The following is a 24228-nucleotide window of genomic DNA, read 5'->3' on the forward strand; positions in this document are numbered from 1 at the left end:
GTTCCATCAAGTTGGTGGGCTATATGGGCAACTATAAATACAGACCACTTTACATGTAGTAAAATCAGTGGCCTTTAAAACTACAGTGCTCTGAACTATTTCTTCATCATAGAATGTCAGGGACCTCAGGAGGTCATCTAGTCCAACTCCCTGCAGGACCAATCCCCAGACAGATTTTTGCCCCAATCCCTAAATGGCCCCCTCATGGATTGAACTCACAACCCTGTTTAGCAAACCAATGCTCAAACCACTGAGCTATCCCTCCCCTTGGTAAAGGACCAAATTATGCTGCTGCTGTGTGCCTGGATTCTGTCTACAAGATGGTTGACAGCATCCTCCCCAATCCTACAAACAGGCAATTCCCATAGCATTAGGATAACTTGTGTGTATGAAGTTTCTCACATGCATAGGTGAATGCAATATTGGGATCATGGAGCAGGAATGAGTAGAAATTCATGGTGATCCTTTCATACTCAAGTCATGTTTCAAAAGGTTCATCTAATTTTATGGGTGTTTACATCCAGCTACAATACTGAACTTTCTATAGCGTTTTAGAACATTTTCACAAAATATTCCTGTGATTTCTTTTTTAACAACATTTGATGATTTCTTTCAAAGTGTTGAGATGATACAATACCCTTGAGTTTATTTCTGTTACCAGAAACTACAGTGTAAATTGCATGCTTTCACCTAATGCAGGCTAATGGCTGGCAACTTATATGCACAGCTTCTTTTGCAAATTACCAAAGTCAGCTCAGCGCTTAATTTTGTTCAAGCTTTTGTTCTCTTCTCCCCCCACCCCCCTTCAAATAACCCCCAGCTCTCACTGCTTGAGAAAACCACTCTTATCACACTGGCACATGCTGAAGTCAACGACCTGTTGCTTGCTTCTTTGTGCTCAAGGCAACATATAACATACTGGTGCTTCATTTCTGTAGCAGTCAAATCCTGCATTTGGATGCCACTGTCCAGTATTTTCAGCTCCAATAAACTATATACAATTGCTTTGTGATTTTGATTCTTCTCTGCTGTCTGTTTACTTGCATTTCCAGCTGAGCTTGACATTTGTACTATGAGAACCAAGGCTGCTATTTAATTTTTTATATAGTCTGAGGAAAGGTGGTGAAGCTTAGTAAATGTTTTTAGTGTTTGTGTTCGTGAGTAATGGAAGTAGCTGGAGTCAGGTACAGTGAAGACTAACACTGTGAAAACGTGCATGTTATGTCAGTCTTCATCTTCCACTTGACCACATTTCTTCCCCCAGGTCATACTGGATGTAACCTTGGGGCTTTTTTACCTTGCTCTGCAGCTTGTGGGTGCAAGTCAGTTTCCAGGATTATCTGTGTATATCTGACTTGATCATTTACCTGCCATTGCAGGGGCCTCAGACACAGGTACACCTCTATCTGTCTGTGGCACATAATAGTCTAGTCTCCTCTGGGCTGTAATACTTTGGTCTACTTTAGGTTACTGGGTTAATGTGCAGGTGCTGGGTGTTAGTGTTAGCTTGTAATATGCATGAGGTCAGACACGATGACCTGGTGGTGCCTTCTGACCTTAAACTCTGACAAACTGAAGCAGAGCAGTGTATCTCAATGCTGATCAAAACCTCCCAAAACTAGAGCAGCGGGGGTGTTTCATAAGCAGAGACTGCCTTTTCTTTATTTAGTTCATGCATTTCAGGTTCTACATGGAACTGGGAGAGGAAATGTGGAAAAACCACAAGAGAAGTTGTTAACATACTAGTGTAGTCAACATTTAACAGTTACCACACAATGGTATGTCTGCTATCTCTTTTTTAAGGCAATAGATCTATTTGGACATCTGAAGTACTAAAACTATTGTGGGAGAGCCCATTTTCATGAGATGTCTATATGTTTATAAATTCCAGCTGTTTGGATAATAATCCAGGCTATTGTGTACTTATCTGAACAAAACCAGAGGTCCAGATCTTTTCAGTTCATCCACTTCCATCTTTGACCCAAGATTATTCTTTCTATCCTTAGTGTTGTACTTTCTTAGGAAAAGCCAGATTTTAGGTTGTGAAAAGCTTTCTATTCATAGAAATGTAATTGCACTAGTAACAGAGTTTCTTGTCTTTAGTATTTAGAAAAAAAAAAAAAAGACAAGTGAACTTTTTGACACTTTTACTTTAGGTATCAAATTTTCTCCATGCTAGTGCCAGTTACATTTTTTCTGGACTCTCATATTTAATGAGTAGAGTATAATTCATCAAAACGTTAGTCATTCAGTGTTTCACCACAAACTATGAAAAATGTTTATTATGTAATGCTAATTATTTCATTATCAGAACCTTGCAGAGGAAATATTCGTTTCTGGGCAGGCAGTGAACTATTGATCTGTTTGTCTTTTCACATACAAATCAAAATGAATACAGCTTGGGGAAGTTGTCAAAACTCCATGTATTTCACTTAGTAAAATGTATGGCTGAACTGGCAGTTTGTGGCAACCATAGTTGAGCATAGAATACATCAGTTACTGTTTCTTCCACAAACCTTGAGAATTAGGTTAATTTACAAGGAAGGGTGAAACTCCTTCTTTGTGGCAAAACCTTTTTAATTAGCTCCCGAAAGCAGGGCTACCAGTGCTCTTTTCCATGCACATGGAACAAGTGCAGAATATTTAGGAAGTGCTTTGAAATTTCTTCCCCACCCCTATCTTCTTTTGTCTCATTTGCCTCTTTCTCTGTCCATCCTTTCTTCTGCTCTGTTTTTCTATTTTCCTGATCTTCTTTTTCTCTTTATTCTTTTTCTCTGCTCTTACTGTTTCTTTTCGTGCTTGATCACCTTTCTAATCTGTCATCAGCAACTCATTACACAGAGGCCAGTCTGCAGATGAATAATGTCTCTAGGATTCTTTTCTTCTGTAGACATATCAGAATAGTTTTCTCCTTCCTGTATGAAAATGAGAATAAGCTATGCTGATATAAGATATACTTTGTGCACAGTTATTTGTATAATCTAGAGGTTGTGCAGATAGAACTTTTTAAAAAATATATATCCTTTACTTCCTTTAATATAATTAAAGTGGTTCGAAAACCTGTGTATGGACATAGTGTGATATACTACATTAGGCATACAAAACAAAATCTAAGATGTGGCTTTTTAATGTAATTTTCATTTGGGGAGGGAAATGTCTTGGGTTCCTAGGCACAGATCTAATCACATAATATACGGGCATTATCCCTATTGTCTGCCAGTAGGAAAATAATTGAAGATGAGTGTGGCTTACTTTTGATTAGTGCAGATACATAATTGGTGAGATCTTTGGCTCATGACATAGTTCAAGCAATTTCACAATAGTTGAAGATTCCACCTAATATTTCTTAATTCTTTGCCCAATACACATTTTATGTATCTACTCAAGGTGTAATGAAGAGGATCTGTTTGGGATATATTAAAACTGATATTTTTTTAAAATTCTCTGTTAATTGAAATATGATCATTCCAGGTTACAGCTGGCCAAAACTTAAAAAAACAACCTCCCCCCTCCACCATTGTGTCCTTTTTTAAAAGATCATATTATAGGCTCATGAGAAATGAATTTCCATTTGATGTATTTTTCAAAACCAAAGGAAATTTTTGCTTGCAGCTGCATAATTTTGTATGCCAATATTCAAAGTGAAAATCCCAATTTTCCCCATAATTCTGCTGAGAGGCTTGATCCAAAGCTGATTAAATGAGTCTTCCCAATGACTTCAAGGGGCTTTAGATCAATCAGATCTTAGTTTCACAGCCTGGAAAAATACAGTGAGGAAGCACCAATTTACTCATTACCCATATATATATATTTTTTTTAATTAAAAACCCTTCTCTCTCTCCCCTCCCCCACCGAAGTATTTATAATGATACTCCTAGCCTTGGACATGAGTCAATAAATTGTTCCTGTGTTCTATGCAAACTTTCACAGGAACCATGAACAAACTTGTAAACTTCAAGAACAGCCATATAATTGCTATATTTTACTGCAATCCATGCCCAGTCGCTATATTTAGGTTTATGGTCCCATAAACTTGCCCTCTATTGTAAACTGCTCATTACTCATTGTAAAATGCCTTTGACAGTCAGTATTCAAAGGCATTCTATAAACTGGCCATTGTGATTGTCTCATAAAAGGTGCACTCATCAGTGATCCTACCTTGGAGAATTAGAAGAAACGGAGACATCTGAAAATTAATTAAAACTGCTCTAAAATTCTTTTGGCAGACATGATTTCTTCTAATTTTTTTTTTTCTTTGATCACAATGGCAGTCCCAGAACTTTGTCTGCACCTTTTTCCTGCTGTGGATGATTGTTGTTGAGTGGGTTTTTTATTTATTTATTTTATTTATTTATTTTTTAAAACTGTGTATATTTTTCAGATAAAGCTTCCAACATAATTCCTTTGGCCTAAATACTATTTGTTAGGGCTTTCTGTTTAAGAAAGATTCATTGGACTTCATTATTTTACCTCCAGTTCTTAGCTTCTTCCTAAATTATTCCTCATAGCGGCTGTACCTAGTGCAATTCTCAGCTTGAATGAATAGAGCTTATCTAAGTTTTAACACAAAATGCTCTTTACCTGTAAAGGCTGAGATAATTAGCAACTACTATGTTGTCTCATATTTCTATATTAAGACCTAAGAGGCTGAATTGCATTGCATGGTGCCAACACAGTGCACAGTGTAAAATATGGTAATATATAGAAATCAAGCTGAGCAACAATAGACCTTGGGTTTCCAAGAATAAGAGTTTAGGTAAGATTTAAAAACCCTCCCATTATAGTCTGTGATTGACACTGATCTTGATCTGCTCGTTGCATTGTACATGGTCAAGGCATCTCTACAACATAACTCATGTGGCTGACTTTTCTTCTTCTTCTTCTTCTTTCTTCCAAACAATGCTATGATCCATGTTCCTCATTTATGGGGGAACCTTGTCTTAGTTTTATGTAGTTTTCCATTTCAAAATGCATAGAAAATGTAATTTAAACATTATTATTTTTTTTATTTTATCTTCACACAACAGGAATCCCTTCTTATTGCTCCTTAAAATACAATGTACACAGTCTCTTTTGCTTCCCAACTTGTGTTATGATTTGTTCTTTGCATTACATGTCTCAAGGGAATGTTCACTTTCGTAAGCATGTGTGTTTTTTGGAGGGTGCGTGTGCGGGGGAGGGGGTTGTTTTTTATTCCCTCCCTCAGAAGTGATAAAACTACAAATAAATATACTAGCTTTAGGGTGTAGACCACTAGGGGCTTGTCCTTCTTTGGTGGGACCTGCTGTAGAAATGTGGGGCCCTGTCATTTCTCCCAGATCCACAGATAGAAGGGTCATCTAATTCATCCAGGGCCAGTCAACCCCCTCCCCAAACCTCATACCCCGACTGAAGAATTTGGAAGCGAACATCTAGGACTCTTCCTTTTCATGACTACCGCTGTCCCATAAGAAGGGATTAATGTGGGGCCAAAACGACTAGCTCATTTAAACAAGGTAGTCTGCTTTTTGGGACTAGAAGGTCTATGTTGTGAGTTACAGCTAAGCAAAACTAAGAATCTCAAACTAAGTCTTTATCTTCAAAGTTGGTGAAATCAAATGTCACTGTTAACCTTTCAACTTCCTTCCCCCTCCCGCCCAAACAACAACCCTTAAAATTGCACTAGCACGTTGAAATGTCAAGATGTAATTACTCTGAAATGTCCCTTTTAATATACCCAGAGTTGCTTATGTATTTAGTGAATTACTTCTCATTAGTGGATGGAAAAGACAGAAAAGCTTCATAGTGGTGAAGATAATTCCTATTTGTCTGGCTTCTAGTGTGACAGTCTTTATGTACCAGCAGGACTGAGCATGTAAGTCACTTCCCCCTGGGAAACAATGCACTCCTGTGACAGATTCTCAAGTGCTTTTCTTCTCACCTTTCTATGAGAGTTTCTCATGGACCAGCCCCTCCTCCCTCCCCCCCCCCCCCCCCCCCGATTCACCTTCACCGAGGCTACCCCTTCTGCCCCTCACAACTGCACAGCACTCCTATTGCAACTACAGCATTTGCTTACACATGGGGGAAAAATATTTGAGGGAAAATACATTTTTGTACCTGCCTTTTATTCAGATGTTTTGTCCATTTTTGAGACAACTTAATCAAAGTGCCTTTTGCTGTCTCTCCTCCCCCGCCCCATTTCTAGTGGGGGGGTGAGCCAACACTATGTGACCATCCAGATCTCTGTGGTACCTGTGAGAATGAAGCTGAGTTATTTACTTATGATTATGGGAAGGTTAAGATGCATCACCACTCTAATCTGTGGTCTGTTTTGTTTTTTTAGACCCAGTTACAAGATACACTGCTCTGCTTCAGTTTGTCAGAGTTTAAGGCCAGAAGGTACCACCAGGTCAATTACAAGCCAGTGCGTTTAAGTGGACAGTATTAAAATCCCATTGAAGTTAGTGGAGTTTTGTTGTACTTAAAGTACTGCACAGGATCTTTTCAGGGGGAATAAGGCAAAATGCCACATTTATTAGTAATACATGTATTCATTAACACTGTATTATATGCATATAATATATTACACTTACACTCACACACACACACACACACACACACACACACAAACCCATTCCGTCTTGTTGTTACCAATTAGTTGCTCCCCTTAACTTCACTGGCCAGGTGAGTTAGATGGGGGAGGGGGTGGAGCCGGGCTTCTGCCGATCCGGATCGATGCTCCCATGTTGACAAGACGAGACCCGGGGTCCTCTGCAAGACACCTCACTTTTATAGCAGCTTTCCTCTTATGCAAATCTATACCAGATTCAAACTCTGTGTCTGTGTCCATTGGTCCTTTGTGCTGCTTTCTTTTGAGTGTTGTCCCAATGCTGCAAAGAGGGTGTTTCCAAAAGAAGGTGCTTGCTTCTAACCCCCGAGGCCGTCAGTATGTCTGCTTGTCTTTAATGAGCCCACTTGACACGTTTTATTGTCCTTGGGTCTGGCTCCCAGCCCCTCTCCAACAATTGAGGCTGTCTGCCTTCCATGCCTTGCTCATCCACACCTCATTCATTCAACAGGGCAATTGATTAAGAGTGGGGGGGGGGGAAGAGCTCTTGTTCTACTGCTAGCAAAAAGAAATGTTTCTTCTATCTTATTCTATCCTTAGGGGCTATAATATTATACCAAGGGCAATGCAAAGTTTCTAAATGAGGCTTTGATACAAAGTTCCATGAAAACAGAGGTCACACGTGGGTAGACCCACCACAAGGTTATATGAAGAGGCACAATGTAAAGTCATATGAAAATTATCAGAGATTGATCTACATTGTGTCTGAGTAGAAAGTGAGGGAGGAAAAAATTTTGGGTTTCTGCCTGTAATTTATTTCTAGTCCTAAATTCAAGGTGAAAGGAAAGTTTTCAGAACTACTCTTCTTCTACTTGTGGACTAATATCTTTATTAGAAGCAGGATTAGCAGAGGAATATTTCTCTTTGCTACTACAAGACTTCTCATCTCACTTGTAAACCTCATTTATATTGAAACTCTATCCAACCTCATAAATCCTCAAATCATATGTACCTCATTACAAATAAACTATTCCCTACACAGAATTCTAATTCATTTTTTGTCAGGTTGGTCATGCAGATCCATCATTAATACGGAGACAAGAACATAAACAAATTTCTGTTCCCCATTACTTACAGAAGTGCATAGGCTCAAATTCAGAACCACATAGCATATTTATTTCTACTCAGGAATAAGTCAGAATTTTTTCAATGAATCACTTTTCACTGAAAAATGCCAGTTTGTCAAAATTGAAACTGTTCATAATTCAAAAAAGTTCAGAATTTTCAAAATTGTCAAACAAAATGACCTGGTTTTCCAGTTCAAATCAATGCTGGGAGGGAGAAGGAGGAAGGATGAAATGAAAACTAGCTGATCCAAATTGACTTTGTGTGTTTAATTTTTGTTGTTTGAAATCCCCAAAATGTTTTACATTTTTCATCCCAAATTGGAACAGTCAAGTTGTTGAAACTCAAATATTTGTGGGATAGGAAAAGTTTCCTATGAAGGGAAGCTCTACTTATGAAGAGATTAGGCAACATAATGTTCTTTATGAGAACAGTTGTTTTGAGCTAAAACTTTTAGAATGCCAACACGCGGTCTGCACCATGTAATTGCCATATGCTTATTTACATTTTTTTTAAATGATGGTCAATGTAAAGTTGTTGTTGTTGTTGTTGTTTTTTAAATTGATTTAATCTTTATTTGCCACCCACAAGATGGCAAATCTCAGCGTTCTGTAAACACCATCAGATATTAGATGGTCTTGTATTAGATTCCAAAGTGTAAATGCTCTTGCCATTGTAATTATGATAGAGTAGCTCTAAAACTATTATTTATTGTGTACCTGACAGTGAGCTCAGTGATGAACAGAAAAAGGCACAATACCCTTAAGACCAAATGGCAAAAAAAACAGATAGAGGCTCAATATCTAAGATGTTTAATTAGTTAATATATATACTAGGAACTACTTTCTTTAGTGGATTCTCTATCCCATTGTGGGATCAAATGACGGATTACTCCTTTGTGTTTAACTGTGTGGGAATTTCTTTAATATTTATAGAATGTAGGTTATAACTGAAATTTCTCATTAACTTTGTTCAGAGCTCTTCTATAAAAAGCAGTAAGTCAAAACAGAGGCCTTCAGTACATGGGTCAGAACCTCCCTCACTAAGTAACTTGAGGGCAGGCATTTGTGTGCCAGCACTGCTCTTCAAGGGACAGATTTGTTCCATGAACATGAAGGGGGGGAGAGAAGGCTTTTTCCAAGCACCCTTCAAATGAGGGCAAGAGAAAACTGAAGTTAGTACACTTGAGGGAATATAGGAATTACTTCATGTGCATCCTCAGGTCAAGCACAGGAAAGAGGCAGGGGGCAAAAAGATGAATTGTATAGAAATTTTACAAAACAAGGAGTAAATTAAGAGAACATTTAGGGTGATTGAGGCGAATCTTCATGATGCTGAAATCTGAGGCTCTGAATTACTCTCCCAAGGGAAGTCATGGTAGTCCCACCACTTGAGTCATTTATAACTAGGTTGGATAATACACTAGTAAGTATACAAAAGAGAATAATCCTGCTCTTGTAGGGGGATAGACCTAATGGGTCTTTTGAAACTTTAATGTCTCTGATTTTATGAAACAGAAAATTATCAGAATAAATAGATTCTGAATCTAATTTACATGTGAGTTGACTTTTTTTCATTCTTGACTATTCCAGTGTGAACAGCTAATTGGCAGCCAACAATTAATTGGTTAGTCAAAACCAAAAGGCCAGCTGGCACTATCTTACATTTCTCTCTCCCAGGGTTTATAGATGGATTCTGGGTAAGGTGGGAATAGTTTTTACAGCAGCAATTAGTTCATTCCTGGGGCAAACTACAAACCGAAATGGGTATGTACATACAGCAAGAAATGTGTTTTCCATTCCACTGTGGCTGAGGAAATGACAGACAACTGGCTGTCGGCCATACCAATCCAAAATGCCAACTGGCCACTGTCTGCTTATCTTTTTCCCCATAAGCTTGAAGTTTTCATGTTGGATGGTAAAGGGATATTTTGTTAACTGAATACTAAACAATGTTGACTGTTTGAGTAGCCAGTGACAAGCTAGTCAGTAGCTGCAAATTCAATTAGCTAACAACCAAGTCAGTATTTATTTTTATTACTGATGTCTGTATGTACTGAAATCTTCCAGGAATAGAGCAGGCTGAGCATATTATTCTGTAAAACCTCACCAAAAACTAAGTGAATCTCAGCTGATTCAATTCTTTGATTTGAAAGAGTAGCTGAAAGTTCAGGTTTGTTTGAACTATCCTCCTCACACCTGCAATGTTGGGCTGGAAATCTTGAGACAAGGTTTTCTCAGGAGACTTCCAGCATCTCTTGTTTCTAGATGAGCTGGAGATGCCATGAGAGCATCCCTTGTTTTATGGATGTCTGACACACAAACATGAACAATAGTGAGAGAAGTAAACACTTTTCATCTCTCCTAAAGGTTCATTTGGGTGCTCTCCCTAGGCTAGTGGTATTCCATGCCAGAGCCATGTACACCTCACTCCTTACCCTATCCAAAAGAGGAAAAAGTTCAGTTCACTCAAAAAAACTGAAGTCTGTGTCTTCTAAGCCATCTTATCTTAGCCAGATCACTTCTTCCACCTCTATTTTACCTGCACTCCTCATTAGGTTTTCACCCTGTATTGCATCAACAGCAACTTTAAGGACAGGGCCTTTTGCCTCATGCCTTTGAATAAGAACTGTAAAGAGTTTAAGTCTAGATTTCATAACCTCTCCTCAAAGGTCCAAGGTTCACTTTCTCTCCCTTTAGGTTGGCTGTGCATGAATTACCCCCAAAGGGTCTAAGACTCAAGTATCATAGAAGAAACTAAATTAAAAACAGAGTGAAAAGGGAAGAAATAATTAAAAATTAAAAATAAATGACAAATTCATATCTAGCCTAAACTGGCAATAGCTAATCTAGGTACAGCTCAGGCTTGTAACTGCCTAACAGAAAAGACTGAAAATGAAATTACTCATATCTTTTTAGACTCTATTTTCCAGTAACTGACTGTCAGGCCTTTCTCAACTTCAGTCAGTCTGAGTGACTCTCTTTACTGCTATACACGCCTGCCAGTTAGTCTCTGAACCTTCTAAAGGGAGTCTGAGGTGTGATCTTGCAGTAACATATGGGTCTACAGAGGCCCTCTTTGTTTCATGTTAGGGAAAGTTAATATTTGCAGGACTGTGCAAATATTGGAAACACTTTTTTTCTCATAACATTAGCAACATTTCCAATTTTATTCACTACTATAATCAATTGTCTATGAGAATATCCTAGGAATCTGTACAAAGCAGTACTCACCACACACCAGGGTTTCTCTCCGGTTGGACTTGTATACTAACATGTTTATGGCTCTTGATATCCCAGGGCAAATTACCATCATCCTTCACCCCCCATCCCATAGGACTTGATCCTCCCTTATACTCAGTGACTCAAAAGAATCAGAAAGATGGCTTAATTAGCAACTTCTGCATTTTTCTTGTGTAGTGAGAATCCCTGAGTGGTGTGCTTCCCTGCTTACATCAGACATTAGGGCCTACTTTTATTTTGTCTTGCTTATGCCTGTATGACTCCAGGGACTCGAGTGACATTACCAAGACCCAGTGTGAAATTAGAATAGCAATCTAGGCCACTTAGCAGTGTCCTGTGATGGTGGTGTGTGTGGGTATTTATTTATTTTTTTTGTAATCAACATAGGAGTTATTTTCTCTTAGACATTGATGAAGGAATTTGATTAGAACAAGCAAAACAGTATTATCCCTAAAACTAATTTATCTACTTGACTGAAAAGTTTCTACCTAAAAACTTCCCTACTCTGGCATTCCAGTACACATCGATACACACCACTTTGGTCAGAATTGGGAAGACTTAATACTTCAGTTCCAATTTTAGAGAGGACCAATTCAGTGACCTATTTCAAATAAGGAATGCCTCCAGAACTGGTACCTCTAGAAACAAAACTTTTCAAGTGTGTTCACTGTATTTACTATAATTCTATATTGCTCCCACTTCCTTGTCCATCACGTATACATCCTCAAAAGACTGGCAAAATTTTTTCAAAGTCACCTAGATATCTTAGAAGTGTCTCACTGAAAGTCAGCAGGATTAAGGCTCAAATGCCTAAATCACTTTTGCAAACTTTACGTGGTATTTGATGTCTCGCCCTACAAAAACACAGCTGTGTTCACATGACCATCTCTGTTTAGCATATTGACTTAGGCTAGGTCTACACTACCGGCCTGAATCAGCGGGTAGAAATCGACCTCTCGGGGATCGATTTATCGAGTCCCGTCGGGACGCGACAATTGATCCCTGAATCAACGCTCTTACTCCACCAGCAGAGGTGGGAGTAAGCGCCGTCAACGGGAAGCCGCAGAGGTCGATTTTGCCGCCATCCCTATAGCGGGGTAAGTCGGCTGCGATACGTCGAATTCAGCTACGCTATTTGCGTAGCTGAATTTGCGAATCTTAAATCGACACCCCCCACCCATAGTGAAGACCTGCCCTCAGTCATGTAGATGGATCTCTATTCCTGATTCCTAACTAGAGCTAACAAATTTTCCATTTCTAGGGTAATTTTGTGATTGCAAAAGTATTTTCATTCGATTTCAGAACAAAACCAAAAGTGTCACAATTTCTTGCAAAACAAAATTGTGTTTCAGGTCAATCAAAATGCTTTATTCCTTTTTTAAAAATGTATTAAAGTCATTTTAAAATGGAAAAATCAAAATGTTCCAATCTGTAAAAAGTCAAAATGGGATGTTTCATCCTTATCAATGATCCATTCATATTTTTTTCTAGACACAATTTCATTGAAATAGACAAGTGTCTGTGAAACCTTTTGATTTTTGATGAATTGGTATTTTCTGACAAAGTTTTCCCCCCCGCCCCCATGTATAGAAGTTGCCAATCTGCAATATCAGATCACCTTTCAGAAATATGCTTGCCTATGCAAGAAAGCTTGAGAGAGGAGTTCTAACTGAAGAGTAGAGTATCTGTCATGGTTATCTTTTCCTACCCTTTCTAAAATGGTGAAATGGTTACTGAATTTGGCCCTTAAGTAACTTTAGCTGTGAATGGGAAGTCAGTTATGAAATTAAAATCAGTTACGGGCTTGGACCAACACTCCTTAGGATTTAATGTCCACCTGCACAATGGCTTACTCCACATGGCATAAAAAGCATGACCTCCTCCTCCTATGCTGCAAAGGATTAAAATGCTGCCTCATGCCAATTTATGTAACCGCTTGGGGGGAGTGGTAGGGGTGTGTGTGTGTGTGTGTGTGTGTGTGTGTGTGTGTGTATGTGAGAGAGTGACACAGGTATAAATTGCCCGTGAAACTTCTAGTATTACACATTGCATTTGCAATAGAGGACAATGCAAAATGTTACAAACTAGTACAGTAAATTAGATGAGAACATGTTGTAGGAAGAATATTGGAAGCTTAAATGACCATCAATTTGGAGAAAATTAATCCTGGTTCATAATATTAAAGCTGGCATACTAATGAAGGTTATAAGAGAGAATAAAGGGGCAACTCTGTGTGGATGAAAAGTAGCAATAATCTACCAGTGAAGCAGAAAGCAACCACAATATGTACTGTTCTAGTTCATTATAGTAAGTATCATTAAATAAACTTGTCATGATAGAGCATGTGGATTGAGTCATTAGGAGTAATTTATGAGCTCTAAAATGACCATCCCAATTAACTTATAACAGTGAATAGTCTGCAATTTACATTTTATATTTTCCTGTAAAACATGATACTCAAATGTTAGAAGTTACACCCCATGCTTTGATTCTGTAATTCCTGCTGGGCCAGAGCCATAGTTGGATGTCAAATGCCAATTTATGCCAGCTGATGATCTGACCCTCTCTCTGTTTTACTCGGTACTTCAGGTAGATAGGGAAGACTTAAAGCATATTTATGTTGGGAAGCTAATGTTATTACTTTAGTGTTGTGTACGCAAAACCAATTTATTTTTGTTAACTTACAATTCATTAAGATCAGTAGTCTTCCGTTTTACACATCGGCTGTATTTCAACCACTGGTGACCACTTAAGTATATTTGAAATGCTGATATTAAATACAAAAAAGTACATGTGTATAACACTAAGGGTTCTGATCCTAGACGTTACAAAACACAAGTAGACCCCTGCACTACTGTGGAGCCCCCCACAGATGCAGAGGATAACTCTAGAGACTATCTTGGTTGATATGGGTCCTGATTAGGACACTGAAGTGGGATGGATGAGAAGCCAGTCAGGCAACTGGAGTTCAAACTGCATTTTAAGGACACATTTTGATTTTTATCCTACTCTCCATTACAAATTAGATCACTAGAAATCAACTTAACTTGATTTGCATAAGAGATGCTCAAAGGGTGGGGAGAGGGGGGAACGAGTACATTGAATCGGTATTAAAGTAGCATGGAGATGGTTGCATAGTACTTTCCCACAGGGTGGCCCAGATCTCAACTCATTAATACTGGAATAAGTGAAACACAATTCCACTGTAGTGGTTAATTTTTGGCATAAAACCAGTGTAAAGGAGGACAGAATCAGGCCTTCTGTCTCAAAGCCCTCACTTGTTGTGAGCACTAATATTGTTTGCATACATAACATGAAAGAAACTAAATCTAAACGTCAATAGAGCAACTGATGCTATGCTTTCAAAGAATGAAAGGATCCAACACTGTGAATGAGTCTTGTTTTTGTTGTTGTTGTTGTTGTTTCCCCATGATACAGTTTACCATAATTTTAAGACTATCTGAACAGAGTTTTATTTGCAAAATTTCTTTTTAAAGAATTTATACTATATGGTGTATAGTTCAAAGTGAAGGTTGGTTTTAACTAATTCTTGTTCGTCCTCTATGTAACTAAAGTGTTTTGAGGCTGTTATAATTCTAAGATGTTCAGCCACTGCAATACCATTGTGTAAATGCTTAATAAAACTAGGAAAAATTTCAACCATCCAATTTTGTGTGCATGCGCACAGGTTCTGGTTTCACAGCTGAAGTATGTGTGTATTAGTTAATGCAACTCTTAGAGAAGTGAGCTTTATCATGTCCCAGATCAAGAAGCATAAGAGCCCACTGAAAAGAAATAATTGTGTTGCTTACATGATATTCCACAAACCATGGTTCCTACTTAATTAACTCTTGCTTCAGCATTGTGGGCCTCCTGTCTGTCCAGCTGCAGCTGCTGTCCCCATAGCATATTATGTCTCATAAAGCTCTCCTAGAAGAGAGACAACCTTGAGGTTTGAAGTTGTATGTCCACAAGTTACATATTCCAAAATCTTTTGGTCTCCCCTGTCATTAGCTGGATGCACGAAGTGATGCACTAGATTACCAATGATAGCATCTTCTTCTTTTTTTAAATTCCAGTTATCTACTACGGGCTTAGTGATCTATGATCATAGGATTCCATTTGAGATTATATGGTTCTGCGGAGAAGAATCATACAATAAGGGGAAAATAGGGCTTTGAATCTTTGTATTTTACCATTTTTAAAATTACCAGCTGGTATGGCCCAGTAGTTCTTTTCTGTTCTAGTTAAAGCACATAAAAAGGAGTAGTCATTCATATTTTATTTCAATCAAGTACAGATCCAATTCCTGTTGTGAAGATGAAGCCAATGGTTATAAAGCAAGAATGATCAGCAAGCTTAATATTCCAAGTCTGGTATGCCTTTTCCAAAAAAGAATGATGACTTGTACAATAGGCCATCTAATCAAGCATTTCAGTTCTACTGTTTTGTTTAATAATTCTAACTTTCCATCTCTCTGCTTGAATTTATTTTGCACTATAAATTTATATTTTCAAATTTTGAAAAGAGAAATGAGTAATTAAGGTATTATGCCTTAGAGTATTCTTTGCCATATGATTTTTCCATAGGACCTCCAAAAAATTGACATTGAAGACAAACAGAAGGGACTAAGCTGGACCATACAGTACAGAGGCTGCAGAGGAATATTACTTGTATAGATCTTAGCCTGCCTGGTTTCCCATACAATCCTATCCATCTGAGATGGTGGCATAATATAATGGAACTCAAAATAACACAACTTTAAATACTTAATGCAAGTATGTAAGAATGGCCCTACTGGGTCAGACCAAAGGTCCATCTAGCCCAGTATCCTGTCTTATGACAGTGGCCAGTGCCAGGTTCCCCAGAGGGAATGAACAGAACAGGTAATCATCAAGTGATCCATTTCCTGTCATTCCCAGCTTCTGCTAAATAGAGGCTAGGGACACCATTTCTGCCAATCATTTAGGAGGACAGACTAAATGATTACACTGGTTACTTCTAGCCTTAGAATATATATGCAAATGAAATCTGGTAGCACATAGGAATCTCTTCAATTTTCCCTGTTTATTTATAGAGGGAGCCAGAGAGCGTCTATTTCCAGCAAGCCTCCTACCTCTGCAGTCTATGAGTGTCACTTGTTGTGAGCACTAATATTACTAGATCCTCCGCTTCTATCCGTTTCAGTTCAGCCCCAAATAGGCTAATCAACAAAGTGAATGAATTCTCAGATAGGATACAGGTAAACAATATCTGGCATCAGCCCAGAAGGACTGGAATGGAAAGTTATGTACTGGCTGTGGAATTTCCCTGGGAAAGGGAAGCTGGAAGGGAAGTATCAAATCCCTACAGACAGACACATACACAGAATATACTGAAAACGGGGGGACTGATCACTACCTTGTGGCGGGGGAGGGGGAAACCTGTGGAAGGGGAGTCTGGGAGGAGGAAATTTCATGAGGTTCCCTGTGAGGCTGTTTTCAGGCATCATCCCGTCTGGTGGGGGAAGAAGTGGGCGTTGTCTTTTCTCACAAACTGTGTATGGCATCTTAGAGTAGAATGTATTCAGAGCAAGCTGCACCCTTGTTTGAATATGAAGTTTTTAATGTTTCTTTACTGTAATGGCTCTGGAAAGTAGCAGGTCAGTTTGCAGAACTGACAAAACAAAAACATTCTATCTGCAGTTCTAGTTAACTATCAAACCTATTCCCTCATACACTATTCTATTTAACATATGTGATATGTTCACCAAGGGGAAATTCACCACTGTGCAGAGGACCAGTACAAGGTCTTGGTAGCGTTTCTCACCTGCTTAAGTGGTACAGAAGACTTGCTGGGTGGCTTTGCAGCAGCGAATTTGATGATGACTTCAGATGTGAGTATGTATGTATTTTTTTTTTTAAGGTACCTGCTAATTACTCCAAACCAATGATGTTCAAAAGTATTTGCTAATTAATTACTCAAAATGACATGAGACATTCATTTCCTGAATTATCAAAAGCTTATACAAAGTTGGATTGGGGGGAAAAAACAAAGCTTACAACTGCTGTTTCCAGCATGCAAAACCATTTTAAAAAGAAAACTCTTCTATTGGGTGTTTGACCTACTTCTCTCTTCTTGTTACTCTAATTCTACCTAATCTTCTCGTCACAAGTACTGTATATAACAAAACATTTCAGGTGATTAGAGAGTATAAAGGGAGCTGAACTATGACTTACTGGCTCATGTAGTTGAATAGCTCTAATTTCAGAAATTAAAAAGATCTAGCAATTTGGTAAATCCGAAGTAAAATTATAACAAAGGCCAATATCCAGGACACCAAAAACAAACAATGAGGGCATCCATGTTACATCTCAAATTATTTCAGGCACTGGATACTTAACAGAAATCTAGCTCATTATTAGGAGAAGAAAATTTTTTACTACCTTTCTTATGTCTGACTGACATATAGCGTGAGTTCAGGGGCTGCAACTCTAGTTGTCCTTTTTGCAGGTGGGGCAACAGGTTGAAAGGCTCCCTACCATTGAATGCCATATAAAAGGTGACTACAATCTATTCCCAAGTTAACAGGTTTCCTTATAATTAGGGATTTATGTGAAAATTATCCAGAAAATTCTTAGCTCTCATCATTCCTCATATTTATTCTGACTCAAGAGCCCATCACAGCATAAATATATATTGTTACTGTTTCACAAGCAAAGCCATAATACAGCCATTCTGAACCCTAAATCCATCTTAACTGAGGGAATACTCAAATGACCAATTAAGGGTATACTGAACTGGAGTATGGACATGGTGGCAATTTCACCAAGAGCCAGAGAAAGGTAGAAATGTAGTAAGATATATGGCCAGGTTGTCCCCAGCATACCCTAGAATGATCTCTGGGGCTGTTGGTGCTAGTTTAGTTTAGATCAGGTCAGAGGCCAGGAGACCAGCTATCTGCTGAGCAGGAGGGGGTGAGCGGCTCAAATGTATCCTTGAACTCTCCATCCCTGCAGTGCCCTAAGCATTCCTCAGCTGAAGTGCTGCAATATGAAAACAGAAGATCTAGTTACAATGAACCTCCTGTGACCGTGAACCTGGTGTGTGCGGGGGGGGGGGGGGGGAGTGTAGGGCGGGAGCGCTAGGGAGGGAGTGTGTGTGCAGAATCATTCTACTTTTTAATGGTTCTACTTTATGTACCAGATTTTTATTAAGTGAGATTTAAAATACATGTGTACACAGCATAGGCACAAAAAGTATATATCCACTATTAGCATGTTTATATATTTAAATGCCCCTTTAAACATCTATTTACTAGGGCTGTCGATTTAATATCAGTTAACTTATGCGATTAACTTAAAAAAAATTAATCGCAATTAAAAAAATTATCCTCATTAATTGCAGTTCTAATCGCACTGTTAAGCAGTAGAATAACAATTGAAACTTATTAAATATTTTTGGATGTCTTTCTACATTTTCAAATATACTGATTTTAATTAAAACACAGAATACAAAGTCTACAGTGCTAATTTCTATTACAAATATTTGCACTGTAAAAATGATAAACAAAAGAAATGGTATTTTTCAGTTCACCTCATACAATACCATAATGCAATCACTTTATTGTGAAAGTGCAACTTAGAAATGTAGATTTCTTTTTTGTTACATAACGACACTCAAAAATAAAACAATATAAAACTTTAGCGCCCTACAAGTCCACTCAGTCCTACCTCTTTCTCGGCTAATCACTAAGCCAAACAAGTTTGTTTACATTTACGGGAGATAATGCTGAAGGCTTCTTACGTACAATGTTAGCTGAAAGTGAGAACAGGCATTTGCCTGGCACTTTTGTAGCCTGCATTGCAAAGTATTTACATCCCAGATATGCTAAACATTCATGTGGTGCTTCAGCCACCATTCCAGAGGACATGCTGATGATGCTTGTTTAAAAAAAAAAAAAAAGTAGATAATTAAATTTGTGACTGAACTCTTTAGGGGAGAATTGTATATCTCCTGCTCTATTTTACTCACATTTTGCCACATATTTCATTTTATAGCAGTCTTGGATGATTACCCAGCACGTTGTTCATTTTAAGAATGCTTTCACTGCAGATTTGACAAAACACAAAGAATTTACCAATTTGAGATTTCTAAAGATAGCTACAGCACTCAACCCAAGGTTTAAGAATCTGAAGTGCCTTCCAAAATCTGAGAGGATCGAGGTGTGGAGCATGCTTTTAGAAGTCTTAGAGCAACACTCCGATGTGGAAACTACAGAACCTGACCCACCAAAAAAGAAAATCAACCTTCTGCTGTTGGTATCTGACTCAGATGATGAAAGTGAACATGCGTCAGGCTGCACTGTTTTGGATTGTTATCAAGCAGAATCCCTCATTAGCATGGATGCATGTCCTCTAGAATGGAGGTTGGAGCATAAAAGGACAGATGCTTTAATGCATCTGGCACGTAAATATCTTGCAGCGCTGGCTATACCTGTTCTCACTTCCAGGTGACACTGTACACAAGAAGTGGGCAGCATTATCTCCTGAAAATGTAAACAAACTTGTTTGCCTGAGTGACTGACTGAACAAGAAGTAGGACTGAGTGGACTTGTAGGATCTGAAGATTTACATGTTTTATTTTTGAATGCAGATTTTTTTGTACATTCTACATTTGTAAGATCAACATTCATGATAAAGAGATTGCTCCACAGTACTTGTATTAGGTGAACTGAAAAATACTATTTCTTTTGCGCACACATTTGTAATAAAAATAAATATAAAGTGAGCACTATACACTTCTTTGTAATTGAAATCAAGATATTTGAAAATGTAGAAAACATAAACAATAGAATACCATTTAAATTTTTGAACAGTACAATTAATTTTTTTAATTGCTTGATAGCCCTACTATTACATATGCAAACACTGGTACGCACAGTTATAGTCAATGTGAGCTTCAAAATAGGCACAAGAATACATGTGAACCTAGAATCTCAGTATAACTACATAGCCCCATGGACAGAATTCTTCTAAGTAGAGACTGATTAAAAATGAATTTTCTCTGTACTAAAATAACACACACAACATGTGTCCATGTGGTCTGGTTTTGGGGGGAGTTTTGCTATGTATTTTGGGTAGTCCAAGATCTAAATTGTATTCCCATTGCCACTAATAGCATTTTGACTTTTAGTTTTAAAGCAGCCTAACTACACAACTACTAGTTTTTTCTCTTTTATAAGCTTCAAATCAAAAAGCCATTTTTATACTTTCTAGGAGTCCCATACCTAAAGGCTAAAAGGGTATCACTTAAAAGAATCCAGATAGCACTGGAAAGGAAGTTGGCACATTATGATTGCCTAGACTCCTATACAACAGGAATGAGTCAAAAGTCCAAAATAAAAACATTCCTTATCAGGTCAAAGCGATTACATAACATACAATTATGACTATATTATAGAAATTGATGGCTGGTCAGCTGCAAAAGAGGCTGTATCTGCATATGTGATAAATAGCTGAATAAAGCAAGTAGTTGGGATCATCATATCAGGCAATCAGCAAAAAATAATTATGGTAATTATGCTTTATATTTAGTTAGAGTAAAATGAAGGTGGTACATTCTTTCTGCTATACCGTATCAGAAAAGATGGCAAATCATTGATCTCTTTCCCCGTCTCCCCAGCCATGTGTTGGGTCCAGATGTGGTTGTTCTCGCTTCATTAGCTGTTTTTTCTCCCAATGCATGAGAAAAGAGGTTCTTGCCTGCTCCCTACCTGAGACAACAGTTCTGGGTTTCTGGCCAATCTCAATAGTGGTTTTACACTTCTTGTTCACTGTGCCACTTCTATCACATCCATCTTACACCTGTAAGACCAATATTACTCTTTCCTGGTAGCTGGCTTACTTCTATTTTGTATTTTGTATGACTGTATTTATCCAGTAGTGGAAATGCAAAGAATCCTCTGAAAAGCAACAAAATTATCCCAAAATAACTGCCAGAGGATGTAAAATAAACACAAGGATCTCCCATTGCTACTAAGGCTGAAAGTGGGATCAATGATATCCTGAGGATCACTGTCCTAGAACAAGGATTCAGAAGTCACCTAGAGAGTCCCCTACTGCATGGGAGGACAGTGTTACTTATTAAGCTATCAATTCAATTTTAAGCCAGGCACTTTTGTGCTGAACGATGTTGTGGTCAATTAACTACTGTCACTAATGTGACTGTCACATTCAAGAAGAGGAAGCTTGTTTTAAATACTCTCCCTTTAATTTGGGATAAGAATAACCAAAGTTCAGTTGCTCATTTAAACTTATCTGGACTTCTTGGGTAAAAACCCTGGGTAGGAAATTTCACAACAACCAAGCTCTCTCGTGATTTTCTGTGTTCTGACTTGATCAGGTCTAAAATACTGCAAAAAGAACAAGCCATGAGTGAAGCAATATCTGATTTTTTTTTTTTTTTTTTTTTTTTTTTTCCCCTGCTGGGATCAGAAGGTGCAGAGACATGCAAAAAACAAAAACAAACCATACACCAAGATATTGGGTAAAATTTTCAAAAGCTCTTATATGACTTAGGAGCTAAAGTCCATTTTGCAAGTGGGATTTGAGTTCTAATGGGTACTCTTGGAAAAATGTATCCAGTACCAAATGTTTCTGAACCTCCAAAACAAAATCTCTAATACTTTGGTTCAGTTCAAATTTTGGGTAAATAAAATAGTATTTAATTTTCTAAATCAGTATGGCCAGCCCTACTATAGATGGTTTCATGAATGTTTAGAAGAGTGCAACTTGGCTATATTTCCAAAATACCTACCAAACAACTTAATATTTTGTTGAAGTAATTTGTGAGACAGTAAATGTTATAGGATACCTTCTTAATTCCTGAATGCCTACAGCATGTAGTGGTCAAGAAATAGGGCTGTTAAAAAAAATGAAATATTCAGTTCAAATGCAGGTCCAAAAGTACTTATGTACATATAAAACAGTTTGTCAACCAACAATTAAATCCTTCATTTTTAATTTCAAAGCTTTTAAAATGTTTTTTTTCACTCCAAGTGAATTCTGAAACAAAAAGTTGAAAAGTTTCACTTTTGCTATCTCCAAATTTTTTCTTTTCTGTGGAAACAAATCACTGAAATTGACCCACATGTGTGAACTATTTTAGTTGACCAAAATATGCATTTTTCTGGCCAAAAAACAAAAGGGATGCACACATAAGTTTGCCCACTTTAGTTGAGAGGTAAATATGAATGATTTCCTTTTAGAAATGCCGATCTTCTGTTCCTTTATGAAACTGAACTGATATTTCATAATTTGGTCTAGCTATAATATATTCAAGAAGCTTTCTGCTGCCTCGTTCATACTTAATATTGTACTTCATTATGTATTTGACTAGTTAATTTCACCCTGTACAGCAGCATACTGAAGATTATATAATTCTGCAGCAGTTGATTGCTGCTTAAGTGTGGGGTATGCAGACTGTCAAAACTTCATTTCACACTTCATCATACAATGAGCTTTTTGCTGAGTCTATTTATTTCCGCAGAACACCAGAGTAGATTCTTCAATTAAAGGTGCAATTGCAGAGTAAACTGTATTCTGTGAACATCACCTTATGGACGTTTGCTGTAGATGGTGGTTAAAAACTGTTTTAGCTTAAATATGTCACAAAATGAAGGTCATACAAACATATTTCAGTTCAAAATTGCTTCCCAGTGCAATCAAAACAAAATGTGGGACTATTCTATCTCAATTAACATTTCTACTGAAGGTTAATGATAGTAACATAGAAGACCCTTGCTGCTGGCTCAGATTCTTTCATAATGAATATTTATCTTCAAATCATGCCCTTCCTGTACTCTTGGTTCATGACAGTACCCACATAGGCAGAGCATAAAAGCTTCAAATGTCCACCGGGAAAGTCTACATTTTTGACCATATCTAGAGTGCTGAAAGATCTCAAAAGGGTCAGAATCTGAATACTTATCTCAATTAAATCATATAGCCCCCTCTCCTAAACAATCCCCTTCTACCCCTTTTTTGGTGGTGACTTGCAGAAAATGACCTGTGGCCGGCTTTTGCCCCCTATATATCTGCCAGATGGACTGTTCTTGTTGTCTTTGGGGATATAAGGGTGGAGTGGCTCTGGACAAAGTGGCTCTTTGATGAATGTTGAAGTGGCTACTGATATACACTGCACTGCAGTATAGAGCTGTTCCCTGTTAGCAGCCTTTTCTCCCATCTGGCTCGGGAAGAAAACAAAATAGAACAATTTTTTTCTCACAAAATGAGTAAAAAATTTTGACCACAAAAGGTAGTCTGGGCTAATAGGGAAACCATGCAACTTTTGTCACCAAAGTTAATCAAAGTGAGGGCATCTAGGAGCATGTGGGAAAAATCTTATGGATGCCTAAGGAATCAGTGACCTGCACTTATATATGTTCTGACATTTTGAAGTTGAGCATTCAATTCTGGCTTGAGGGGTGACCACAAGTGGCTGGTATGGTGTGATGCCAGTGTAGCAATTGTCAGTAGTATCTAGTGGCACCATGTAATATTTTACAAGAGGGAAAATTCAATCCTCTTTTGGAGATTAAATTCCTTGAGTCTTTCAGTTTAAGGCATGTTTTCCAATCTTCTAATCATTATTGTGGCTTTTTCAGGATAATTGTAAGAAATTGTTTGCCTCCCTTTTTGGACTAAGATAGCTGGAACAGTAGGAGCTAGCACCCAAATCACAGGTCATGCACAAGGTGGTCAGAAGCTGAGTGATGTGTGCAGAGGGTTTTGCAGAGGAATAAACGCAAATGTGGAGGGCTAGATATTGTTTTGGTTCAGGGATGAGGGTGGTGCAAGCCACAAGAAGACACAGAAGACAGCCAGAAAGCCAAGGAGATGCATTTGCAATATGACCCTGAATTCCAAGAGGGAACTTTTTGGGAAGAGTGCTAGCTAGAAAGAGACTTGGAACCGTAAGCACAGAAACTCTGTTTTTGCTTTGTTCCTACTGTGTTCAGGCAAACAGGATTTTGTATATGTTCTTTTTTAAACAAACAGAATTGCATTAAAGAAACAACTGACTTAGTCATCAGTTTCTCCTCCTGACTGAAACAACCCACAAAGCATCCCAAATATTGACTAACCACCTGGGTCAAAAGGGGTATCATTACATTTTTTTTTTAAATTGTCATATATTAAGAATTCTAAAATTTTTCTTAAGGATACCTTGGGCTATATTCATTGCTTATTAGTGACTTATTACTATACATCTGCAGTAATTGGGGGGGGGGGGGGATAGGTAGTAGCATTGCTGATGGAATCCTTGTTT

General features: G+C 38.0%; 1 long non-coding RNA gene across 1 annotated transcript in view; it reads right to left on the reverse strand.

Annotated features, from left to right (window-relative positions):
* Positions 1–2829: 2829 nt before the first annotated feature.
* The window catches only part of LOC128839786 (uncharacterized), a 60941-nt gene continuing 39542 nt past the window's right edge, over positions 2830–24228 (reverse strand). The window contains exon 3 of the long non-coding RNA XR_008445527.1: positions 2830–2915. This is a non-coding gene — a long non-coding RNA (uncharacterized LOC128839786). The remainder of the gene's footprint in view (positions 2916–24228) is intronic.

This window comes from Malaclemys terrapin, chromosome 6 (genome assembly GCF_027887155.1).
Source record: "Malaclemys terrapin pileata isolate rMalTer1 chromosome 6, rMalTer1.hap1, whole genome shotgun sequence".
In the NCBI taxonomy this organism is placed as follows: Eukaryota; Metazoa; Chordata; order Testudines; family Emydidae; genus Malaclemys; species Malaclemys terrapin.